General features: G+C 43.0%; 1 protein-coding gene across 1 annotated transcript in view; it reads right to left on the bottom strand.

Annotated features, from left to right (window-relative positions):
* The window catches only part of LOC126248332 (uncharacterized), a 245,567-nt gene extending 233,723 nt beyond the window's left edge, over nucleotides 1-11,844 (bottom strand). The window contains exon 1 of the mRNA XM_049949226.1: nucleotides 11,717-11,844. The gene's annotated coding sequence lies outside the window, so the exon portion shown is untranslated. The remainder of the gene's footprint in view (nucleotides 1-11,716) is intronic.
* Nucleotides 11,845-12,766: the final 922 nt, after the last annotated feature.

Below are 12,766 nucleotides of genomic sequence, written 5' to 3' on the forward strand. Positions count from 1 at the left end.
ACTTTGTTTAACTACTCAAGGTAATTTTCGGATAACGCATATCACACAAATGTCTGTCCCTATAAACCACCCTAATACTTTAGAGTCCTCAGTCTGTAGCTGGTAGGATGAAATCTTCCCTTAATACAATAACATTAGCAGGAAGGTCGCGCCCTTCTCCAAGTCTTCCCTGAGACGTCCGCCACTGTGGCTCATGACGCAGAGGGAGGGGGGCTATAAAAATACGCGATTATCAGGTTTCAGTCACCTCTGTTATAAGTTGGTGGTTCATGTGATTGCCGGCAGGGGCGGTAGCAAGGGGGGGGGGGCTATGGGGGCTATAGTCCCCCCCCCCCCCTCGTGGAGTATCATATTACACTGGATAGAATGACTTCAGAAATCAGCGCATATATTACTCCAACAGATTCAATCATATTTTTAATAATTATGTAGCATATAGGTTGCATTGTATTCCAAACACATTTTAACAAAAGAATAAGAGCGGAAAATAGCTTACTACCTAAACCAATAAATATCATTTAACTTAAAATAGGCGTCTCATTATTTATTAATACACATTTTTTACCTTGAACTCCAAAACAAAAGCTACTTTAAGCAACACTAAATTTTACCGATTTGTCGGTAGAGGACCCCAACTCTCCTTTTGTTAAGCCATATTCCATTCTCCCAACCCCCCCCCCCCCCGTTAACCCCTCTCCGCCCCTTGACCGACTTCTAGTATCGCGCCTGATTGCCGGTAGAGGTCACTCCAGCGCAGCTACCTCGCTCGCTCTCTTGTTGGTCACCAATTGCGTCGAGATGGCGATAACACAGCAACAAAGAGCGTTTTGCGTTCTCCATTACAAATGATGCAGTTCAGTTACAACTTTGCCAGTTCAGTTACAACTGTGCGACTTCATTATTGTTGATAGCATGGCTCTACATATCCTACAGCGAAAGGGGCGCACGGATCTCGCATTGCACCATTGGCTTCCAAAGTCACCTCGTCTCACGTTGTGTGACATTTTTGTTGGGGCTTAAGAAACACTTTGTCTGTGTGATTTTACTTCCAACAACTTTGGATGAACTATGGTGCAGCGTAGCGATAATACTGGATGCAATAATTCAAAAATGGTTCAAATGGTTCTGAGCACTATGGGACTCAACTGCTGAGGTCATAAGTCCCCTAGAACTTAGAACTACTTAAACCTAACTAATCTAAGGACAACACACACATCCATGCCCGAGGCAGGATTCGAACCTGCGACCGTAGCGATCGCGCGGTTCCAGACTGTAGCGCCAGAGCCGCTCGGCCACCAGCGGCCGGCGATGCAATAATTCCAGTTAAGGCTGCAAAAGTATGGGACGAGTTTACTATCATCTGCACGTTTCTTGTGCGTCCAGTGGAGTGCACATTGAAATGTTTGTGAAACGTAAATGATAACTTAATTGTACAAAGTATCACACTGCTGTGAATGAATGCACGTAAAAAAATACCCTTGTAAAATCAGGTGGCTCTTTGAAAATAAAAATAAACTTTGTAGCTCGTTGTATAAAGTAAAAATCATCTCTGGTTTTTGTCTTCACTCTTTTAGAAGATATAGTTTTATGAAACAGGATGTTTTTGTTTTTGAAACTACTTCTACATTAACAATTTATTTGTCTGATCTGCAACGACGAATGATACCTTCAGTTACTAATGGGGCTGATATTCTACGCCCTCTGAAATTAATATGTAATTTTTATCGAGCCATTACTGAGGTTTCCGTATTCTAGAACACCAACGTCACTTAACACTTTATTTGCTGCCCTACTAAACGCTTCCTGTGTGTAGTGCAAGCCGGACTTTTGAAAGGGGTCGGAGGATCCTAAATTCTTTATCTGACGGCGAAAGTTCAGACATCTTCATCCAAGATCGTCACAGAATCGTTAAAGTCACTGGATTAATCGCTCCACCCAGCTCCAAAACAGAGAACCGCGATTAGTTCTAGGAACAAAGCTGGAAAACGCAAGATTAGCTTCTACCCCACGTTCGGAGGTAGGTATCTTCACAAGTTCAGTCAGCCGTCTAGAAAACGATTATGGCCTCTGAATCCAGATGGCAGGCACCATTCGTGCCGACCTGAGCCCAGATTTGCAGATGGCTGCAAGCAGCGCACTTAATAGTTACTGGAAAAGCCCCCTCTATGTCTCTAATGAGAGCTCCAGGCAGACATAACGAAGGTGTTTTCCCGATGGGCTCAATTGCCTTACTTTCCCAGCTTTGGAAGTCTCGATGACTGGCACACCCAACTTATTCTATTGTGCAGACCTTCCCAGAAGACTGGCCGCAATCACAACAGACAAGGCGTCCTGTGCTGGCTCAAATCTACTATCAGCATTAGGCAGACCTTAAATCTGTTTTAAGACGTGAGGGGATAACCGTGCGGCCAGTAAGTACTTTCGCTTTCCATCAGAGATTCGCGATCTCGTAACATTTTGCTATTCACTGCTGGGTGAGAATGAACCAGTCAAGTCAGGAGTATCGGAAGGCGCCGCGAAATCGATGATCCCAAGTGGCTGTGCGGGGATCAGAGGATCCACGGGTTTCGTCTCGGGTGCCTCAATGCCTCCGCAGTCCAGGGGATCAGCCCCAGACCTGTCCACCGTGGTCGACGCAGGTTCCAGCTGTTTCCAGGGAGTGGCCAGTTCCCCCTTAATCCAGACACAACAGAAACTGTCGCTATCCATCTTTACCTGCGTTCAACGGTACAACGAAAGATAATCACCTAACCGAAGCAATCGCACGATACAATTTGACTGCTGGTGCTGGTTATCAATCACGTGTCAACAACTGGAGGACTGCTGACTTTTTGCAGCTAATTCAAATTGAGTCGGTACTGACGCGTTTTGGCAACTTGAAAATAAAAAGATTTAAAGCAGAAACATACAATAAAACGATTAACCCAGGCTCTCTGTGCAAACTAATTACTGCTGCTGCTGCTGCTGCTCACGCCAAGGACTAGAGTATTATGCTACGAAGTCAGCTCATGCGACACTAACGCTCGAAAAATACGCGAGCACCTTAGCAAAATTAATAAATACACTCCTGGAAATGGAAAAAAGAACACATTGACACCTCTCCGGATCTGTCCCCCATTGAGCATGTTTGGGACTGGATGAAGCGTCGTCTCACGCGGTCTGCACGTCCAGCACGAATGCTGGTCCAACTGAGGCGCCAGGTGGAAATGGCATGGCAAGCCGTTCCACAGGACTACATCCAGCATCTCTACGATCGTCTCCATGGAAGAGTAGCAGCCTGCATTGCTGCGAAAGGTGGATATACACTGTACTAGTGCCGACATTGTGCATGCTCTGTTGCCTGTGTCTATGTGCCTGTGGTTCTGTCAGTGTGATCATGTGATGTATCTGACCCCAGGAATGTGTCAATAAAGTTTCCCCTTCCTGGGACAATGAATTCACGGTGTTCTTATTTCAATTTCCAGGAGTGTATTTCTCATTACAGACAGACGGCTATTATTCACAGGAGAACGTTAGAAAATGAATAAACTAACAGAATAAACTAACAGAAACTGCGTACAGATGTTGCTAGTGCCTGCTCGCTACCGCTAGACTGTTACTGTAGTTTCAAAAACGTCAAAAAATATACAGCAAACTACAAACGTCAAAAACATTGTGTGAACATTCTTTTCAAAAAGTATTGTTTGACAAATGTTACAGTTACAATAACACAATATTTTATAATTATCGTTTTGGAAACAGTGATTTAGGATTAGGCGAGTTTTGGAAACCTCATCTGACTTTGTATTATATCAGCATGGAGATAAAGTGTGCATAGGAATAGTTCTTTGTTGCACATAATTCAAACCCTTTAATTATTACTATGCTATCATTATTTATATTAACTAATGAAAGGCTGGTTTGATACACTACAGAATAACATGTCCTTTGCTCAAGACACTAAAGATCGGGTAATGTGGGAGCTATTAGTGCAAACAAGAGGGTACTGCTCGAAAGTGCGACAGACGTTTAGAAGGAAAAGGAATTATGGTACCATGTTTAGACTTTATTGGAGACAGCACATTAATATAACGTAACTTTTTTTATTTCAAAATACGGTTTACATGTCCTCTTATTTTCCATGCGCTTTGTGGAGGTCCTTTAGTTTTTGTTGCACCAAGGGCCCCGACCGACCTAAATGCTCTACTCGATAGGTGTAATTGAACCACTCACCGGGGATGCTTCTAGCCAGGAACAAATTAATGATGTAAAAGAAAGGAACTTAATTATAGTTAAGAAACTGAATTATAGTTAAGCAATTGTTCCTTAAATGGGGAGCGACCAGAACAAGATACACCATCTGTTTGTAGAAAACGTCGTTTGCATTATGCCTTCTTGACAACCAGGAGTCATAACCTTACGTGATCCGTCGAATATAACAGTAAAAGACCATTCGCATGACTCACTTGACCAAGGCACATGTTCCTGGTCCTCTCTAATCCAATAAAATGATCACGAACCACATTTGCAGAAGAAATGAATTCCAGAGTTTAATGTTCGATGGAGATCGAAGTTGCTGGACAGAGAACACTATCGTGGGTGGACAAGAACAGTGAAAAATATCAGCAGTGTCTTATGTCAGGAAGCAACGGAAAATCTGAATTACACTACTGGCCATTAAAATTGCTACACCAAGAAGATGACGTGCTACAGACGCGAAATTTAACCGACTGGAAGAAGATGCTGTGATATGCAAATGATTAGATTTTCAGAGCATTCACACAAGGTTGGCGCCGGTGGCGACACCTACAGCGTGCTGACACGAGGAAAGTTTCCAACCGATTTCTCATACACAAACAGCACTTGACCGGCGTTGACTGGTGAAACGTTGTTGTGATGCCTCGTGTAAGGAGGACAAATGCGTACCATCACGTTTCCGACTTTGATAAAGGTTGGATTGTAGCCTAGCAGAATATGGAATCGGTGGGTTCAGGAGGGTAATACGGAACGCCGTGCTGGATCCCAACGGCCTCTTATTACTAGCAGTCGAGATGACAGGCATCTTATCCGCATGGCTGTAACGGATCGTGCAGCCACGTCTCGATCCCTGAGTCAACAGATGGGGACGTTTGCAAGACAACAGCCATCTGCACTAACACTTGGACGACGTTTGCACCAGCATGGACTATCAGCTCGGAGACCATGGCTGCGGTTACCCTTGACGCTGAATCACAGATAGGAGCGCCTGCGATGGTGTACTCAACGACGAACCTGGGTGCAAGAATGGCAACACGTCATTTTTTCGGATGAATCCAGGTTCTGTTTACAGCATCATGATGGTCGCACCCGTGTTTGGCGACATCGCGGTGAACGCACATTGGAAGCGTGTATTCGTCATCGCCTTACTGACGTATCACCCTGCGTGATGGTATGGGGTGCCATTGGTTACACGTCTCGGTCACCTCTTGTTCGCATTGACGGCACTTTGAACAGTGGACGTTACATTTCAGATGTGTTGCAGCCCGTGGCTCTACCCTTAAAAAAATGGTTCAAATGGCTCTGAGCACTATGGGACTTAACCTCTGAGGTCATCAGTCCCCTAGAACTTAGAACTACTTAAACCTAACTAACCTAAGGACATCACACACATCCATGCCCGAGGCAGGATTCGAACCTGCGACCGTAGCGGTCGCGCGATTCCAGAGAGCAGTGCCTAGAACCGCTCAGCCACTCCAGCCGGCCTCTACCCTTCATTCGATCCCTTCGAAACCCTTCATTTCAGCAGGATAATGCACGACCGCGTGTTGCAGGTCATGTACAGGCCTTTCTGGACACAGAAAATGTTCGACTGCTGCCCTGGTCAGCACATTCTCCAGATCTCTCACCAATTAAAAACGTTTGGTCAATGGTGGCCGAGCAACTGGCTCGTCACAATAAAACTCTTGGTGAACTGTGGTATCATGTTGAAGCTGTATAGGCAGCTGTACCTGTACACGCCATCCAAGCTCTGTTTGACTCAATGCCCAGGCTTATCAAGGCCGTTATTACTGCCACAGCTGGTTGTTCTGGGTACTGATTTTTCAGGATATATGCACCCAAATTGCGTGAAAATGTAATCACATGTCAATTCTAGTATATTTGTCCAATGCATACACGTTTATCATCTGCATTTCTTCTTGGTGTAGCAATTTTAATGGGCAGTAGTGTACAATAACTAGGACCTCGCTGCTTCCGGATGCAAGTCCAGCGTCGAAACCACAGCATCATCGAACTTGGCACTTGTGTGGAACAATTTCGGAGGAATGGTACTTCCACATGTACATTGTATGAATGCTTACAACATTTATGAAATGAGATTTGTTATGTCTCCAGTACTGAAATTCACTAAAGGGCACTCGTGCTTTTGTTTAGTCAGCGCGAGAACTTCAGTGCCGTGCAGTAGCTTTCGACACATAGATGTACACTATAACGGTTGTAGAAGAAACAACGTTAAGGCAACTTCCCCATCGAAGACTGCATAAAAACTAATCTTGTGAGAGCAAAAGTTTATTTGTCTTTCATAATGCAGGCTATTAGAGAATAAAGAAGGCATAATTTCGTTGATAAATATGCTGTCAAATATACTTTCATGTTTATCGTCTACTTAAGGATATATATTATCCGTATTTTGCAAACAATATTTCTTCGTATTATCAATTATGCATATTTCACCTACTTGTGTTAGGCATGACCAGTGGTTTTTATGCTTCCTATTCCTTTCGTGTGCCCATTGGCTCCTGTATAAGCGCTGGCTGTACACAGTACATGTTTGCAAAGAAGTGTATGTCACAATTAGGCATTTAACTAGACAACTTTGATTTTGCTAAGCAATGCATTTAACATTGCTGCTGGGTTAGCTAAAAAATAAAAGAACCATCAGCAAGATCAAGTGCAATTTACAGCAAAAGCAGGGTTATATCAAGTGAAATGCCTAATTGTGAATAAAGTTAATCGGAAACGTATTTGTGTTCCACTAGTCCATTAGTGGTTACACAAGAGCCTATGGGCACACTTTGCCACTTTCATTTGTTGATGCCATACGGTATAAGATTTTCTGAAAACTCAGATGAGACAGGAAGAATGTCTTTATCTGAAAATCATGCCATCCAGAAAACACAGGGTGTTGATTCACAGACATACATTGTAGTACATCTTCTTGTTTACGAGACTTGTGGCTGAAAACTTGAACTTTTAAACGAAAGAGATGCATTGAGCCAATTATCTCAAAGTAGAGGAGCGAGTTTTATGTTGTGAGCACATCCTTAGCTATTGCTGAAAACCACTGGCGGTACTTGCACATCCTTAGCTATAGCTGAAAAAAGTTGGCGGTGTACTAAGTGGCATATGTATTTAACAGGCTTCCACTACAGTGTAAGGTGTTTGACCTCTCAAACTTACATCATTTGCAGGAATATCTCAGTCCGGTTAATTGTGTTACAGGCATGTTATTCACTAAAATGAACATAATAGTTGAGAGTATAGTTCATATATGAGGTGTATGTGGTTGTGCTATTACAATTGCTAGTCACTATCATTGATTGGGAATAACCAAAGCTGTTCCTGTAAAGAGAGTCCAGAATAGTTTATCTGATGTAGTCATATTGTTTTGCGGTTTCCTAAATTATCTAAGGTGAGTGCTGGAATGGTCGCTACTATTAGGGCACAGCCAACACCTCTTCCTCTCCTTCCACATTTTTAAAATTTATGAAATGAGATACTGATCAGCATAGATATTTGAAACCATGAAAATCCATAAGCGGTCTGCCACGACTTTCGGTACAAATGGAGCCAATCCATAAGGCCTCAGTGTGACTAAGGTGCTCTGCGACAGGCAGTTGACCATAACGTAAGTGGGAGCGTGCCCAGGACCAAAAGCAGATCTATATGAACAGAAGGACGCTGCAGTTTCTTGGTTGGATAGCTTAGACGTTAATATATAAGGACTACGCCTGCCGCCTATGTCTTTTAATCCAGTCAGCTTCATTAGTGAAGACTTATAGTTCCTTTCATTGTTGTTTTCATTACTTATCGTACTGTTCATTTTAATATTCTTTTTATTGCTGACTTTAATATCCATTCAACTGATTGTATTAACGTACAATTTATTGTTCCTCTTATTGGCCATTTTTGCTAGGCATTCTACAGTCCATTTCATCACACATTGTGCTGTTCATTTTACAGCATATTTTACGTCTATTTTACAACTAATGTACATAAAACTTGATGTATTTGTTTCTTAGCTCCTCATCTGGAGTAATTTAAATGTCAAATGCGCCATACGTATCCAAGTGTCTATGCCAAACGATAAATAAAAATAAATAAATAAATTGAGGTATGTACTTACACTATATGTTTATTATAATCATTATTATTCTACATTCTATATTCCGCAAATCACCTTATGGTGTGTAGCGGAGGATACTTTGTGTACCACTGTTACTTCATCAGTTTCCTGTTCCAGTCGGGGTTGGTGCTCAGTACGGTGGATTGTTGGCAAGCCACAGTATGAGTCCGAGTCTCTCCAATTCAATGTCCTTTCGCGAGATATACAAAGGAGGAATCAGTATATTGGTCGAATCTTCTACAAAAATGCGCTCACAGAATTTCAATACTAGGCCAAGTTATCCTCTGTAGGAATCAATATGAATTTCACATACAATGGCCGTGTAAGCCCAGCTCACCCCGTTCATCCGTTGGACCCAGAAGACGAGATACCGTCACCCAGGTTGGTGCCGTGTTCCTTGACTTCTGGAAGCTGTTCGTCACGACTACCAAGCTTCGTGTGTGCTCGTAGATGGAGCTGTTGCATACAGAGAAGTCGCAACGGTAGAAAAATGTAACGAAATGCAGGAAGACCTGCAGAGGATCGAGCTTGGTGCAGAGACTGGCAGTTGTCACTCAGCATAAGCAAATACAATGTGTTGCACATGGATAAACGGAAAGACCCATAATTGTATCATTACACGATGGCCAAAAAAGCATTGGAAACAGTCACACCCATTAAATGCCTGGCAGTATGCTTACGAAGCGATTTATAGCGGAACGATCACATAAAACCAAACGCAGGGAAGACAGATGCCAGACCGAGATTCACTGGATGAATCCTCATGAAGTCTAATCTTCTCACTATGGAGGTAGCTGACGAAATCCTTCGACCAATACTCGAATATTTCACGTCTACATCTACATCCATACTCCGCAAGCCACCTGACGGTGTGTTGCGGAGGGTACCTTGAGTACCTCTATCAGTTCTCCCTCCTATTCCAGTCTCGTATTGTTCGTGGAAAGAAGGATTGTCGGCATGCCTCTGTGTGGGCTCTAATCTCTCTGATTTTATCCTCATGGTCTCTTCGCGAGATATACGTAGGAGGGAGCAATATACTGCTTGACTCCTCGGTGAAGGTATGTTCTCGAAACTTCAACAAAAGCCCGTACCTAGCTACTGAGCGTCTCTCCTGCAGAGTCTTCCACTGGAGTTTATCTATCATCTCCGTAACACTTTCGCGATTACTAAATGATTCTGTAATGAAGCGCGCTTCTCTCCGTTGGATCTTCTCTATCTCTTCTATCAACCCTATCTGGTACGGATCCCACACTGCTGAGCAGTATTCAAGCAGTGGGCGAACAAGCGTACTGCAACCTACTTCCTTTGTTTTCGGATTGCATTTCCTTAGGATTCTTCCAATGAATCTCAGTCTGGCATCTGCTTTACCGACGACCAACTTTATATGATCATTCCATTTTAAATCACTCCTAATGCGTACTCCCAGATAATTTATGGAATTAACTGCTTCCAGTTGCTGACCTGCTATATTGTAGCTAAATGATAAAGGATCTTTCTTTCAATCTATTCACAGCACATTACACTTGTCTACATTGAGATTCAATTGCCATTCCCTGCACCATGCGTAAATTCGCTGCAGATCCTTCTGCATTTCAGTACAATTTTCCATTGTTACAACCTCTCGATACACCACAGCATCGTTCGCAAAAAGCATCAGTGAACTTCCGATGTCATCCACAAGGTCATTTATGTATAATGTGAATAGCAACGGTCCTACGACAATCCCCTGCGGCACACCTAAAATCACTCTTACTTTGGAAGACCCCTCTCCATTGAGAATGACATGCTGCGTTCTGTTATCTAGGAACTCTTCAATCCAATCACACAATTGGTCTGATAGTCCATATGCTCTTACTTTGTTCATTAAACGACTGTGGGGAACTGTATCGAACGCCTTGCGGAAGTCAAGAAACACGGCATCTACCTGGGAACCCGTGCTATGGCCCTCTGACAAGGGAACCTACCCATCGCACCCCCCTCAGATTTAGTTATAAGTTGGCACAGTGGATAGGCCTTGAAAAACTGAACACAGATCAATCGAGAAAACAGGAAGAAGTTGTGTGGAACTATGAAAAAAATAAGCAAAATATACAAACTGAATAGTCCATGCTGAAGATAAGAAACATTAAGGAGAGAACGAGCTGAGTAGCGCCGTGGTCCAGTGGTTAAAGTGGGCAAATGTGGAACGATAGGTCCTTGGTTCAAGTCTTCCCTCGAGTGACAATTTTAATTTTTTATTTTCAGACAATTAACAAAGTTCATGCACTCACACACAATCAACTTCGCTCTCCAAAATTCCAGGACATGTTCAGATTTGCTTGGACATATGCAGGATATGACGGTCTACACACGGAAAAATTTGAAGAAGTTAAAAACATATGTTTTGACAGAGCACAGGGAAAACTGTGAAACTGTTGCATTGATTTGTTGCAGTTTATGTGAAAACTCTTATGTTTTCAGCACTTTTTGGGAGTGATTATCACATCCACAAGAAAACCTAAATCAGGCAATGTAGAAGAATGTGTTTACCCATTCGCCAAGTGTACAAGTTAGGTGGGTCGACAACATATTCCTGGCATGTGACGCACATGCCGTCACCAGTGTCGTATAGAATATATCAGACGTGTTTTCTTGTGAAGGAATCGGTTGACCTATGACCTTGTGATCAAATGTTTTCGGTTCCCATTGGAGAGGCACGTCCTTTCGTCTACTAATCGCACGGTTTTGCGGTACGGTCGCAAAACAGACAATAAACAGAGACGTCAATGAACGAACGGACAGATCATAATAGCGAAAATAAAGAAATTAAACTTTTCACTCGAGGGAAGACTTGAACCAAGGACCTCTCGTTCCACAACTGCTCACGCTAACCACGGGATCACGGCGCTCCTGATCTCACACTGTCCTTGTGTTGCCTATCTTGCACATAGACTACCCAGTTTTTATATTTTGCTTATTTTTGTCATAGTTCCACACAACTTCTTCCTGTTTTCTTCATTGATCTGTGTTCAGTTTTTCATGGGCTATTCACTGTGCCAACTTATAACTAAATCTGAGCGGGGTGCGATGGGGAGGTTCCCTTGTGAGTCTCGTGGACGAATAGCGCGAGCTGGGTTTCACACGAACGTCTTTTTCGAAACCCATGCTGATTCCTACAGAGTAGATTTCTAATCTCCAGAAGAGTCATTACACTCGAACATAATACGTGTTCCAAAATTCTATAACTGATAGACGTTAGAGATATAGGTACCACAACGGATGGATAGAGGAAATAAAGAAGATCCGTAGACTGCCCAACTGAGGAAAAATAATTATATACATAAATAAGAACAAAATAGTATTTCACAAACTCACCCTCTGCACACCGGCGCAACCTTAGAGACTTCCAAACAGCTGAGACCTGTATAGCTGCTGAGGAGAAGGCCGTCGACTAGGACGCTGCGGCGTGTGACGGGCGACTGTAGCGAGCGTGGCTGCGCACAGCCGAGGCCAGGGTCACGCCGAGCCGGACCCGTCAGACGGCTCCCACTGACCTACCGCCTGGCCTGCATCTGCCGCCTCGGCACCCCTCATTTCCTGCTCCGCTAACTCGACCACCGTCGTGCACGCACTCGTGACCGTTTCCCAGCTACCATTTACGTCCCCACTTATGATTGCTGGCCTTGTTGTTTGAAGAAAGTGTCTAACCGGATTGGACGCATTACCTTGTTTCTCCGTGTCTTTTCCTTGCTTTCCGTCTGCCCTATTTAGTGTGTTTTCCAGCTATTATACAAGAATTTCGTATTGAACACGAACTAATTCTTCCCAGGCCAACTTATGATTTAAAGTTTTCGTTAAACTTATCAGTTATGGATATTGTTGACACAGTGGCCGTATATTAATTGAATAGAAATTACAGATTCCTACGACCAGTCACTTATGAAATAACGTCTGTTAGCAGCAGCTGTTCTCGGATATCAGTAATTTTGTTATGATGAGTGATGGTTAGTAAGTAAGCTAGACCATGTTAATAACTTGAATGCGAAAGGAACACTACGTCTTCACTACTAAATAGCTGGAAATATTTTGATGAAATTTGCTATGGAGATAGCTTAAACACTGAGGAAAAACATAGACTACTTTAGAAAGAAAAAAAGAAAAAATAGATCCCTAAAAGGTGGCAGAGGGGAGAGTAACTTCTTTTTTTATATCAGTGAACACAAACCGTGGCAACAAATTTTTAAAACAATCTTCTCCTCCTTTTTTTAAAAATTGAGTAGTTTCGCTAACCTTTTTGAGTATTATTGGTATCTTTAAATATGGTATACGCGAATGGGATGGAGACGACGCTTGCGCGGAGGTCAGTGACTTGGTGAGTTTATAGACTATTTCGTAACAGTGTGATACCAGTGTTTACTCTTGAGC

The sequence above is a fragment of the Schistocerca nitens genome, chromosome 3 (genome assembly GCF_023898315.1).
Source record: "Schistocerca nitens isolate TAMUIC-IGC-003100 chromosome 3, iqSchNite1.1, whole genome shotgun sequence".
NCBI lineage: Eukaryota > Metazoa > Arthropoda > Insecta > Orthoptera > Acrididae > Schistocerca > Schistocerca nitens.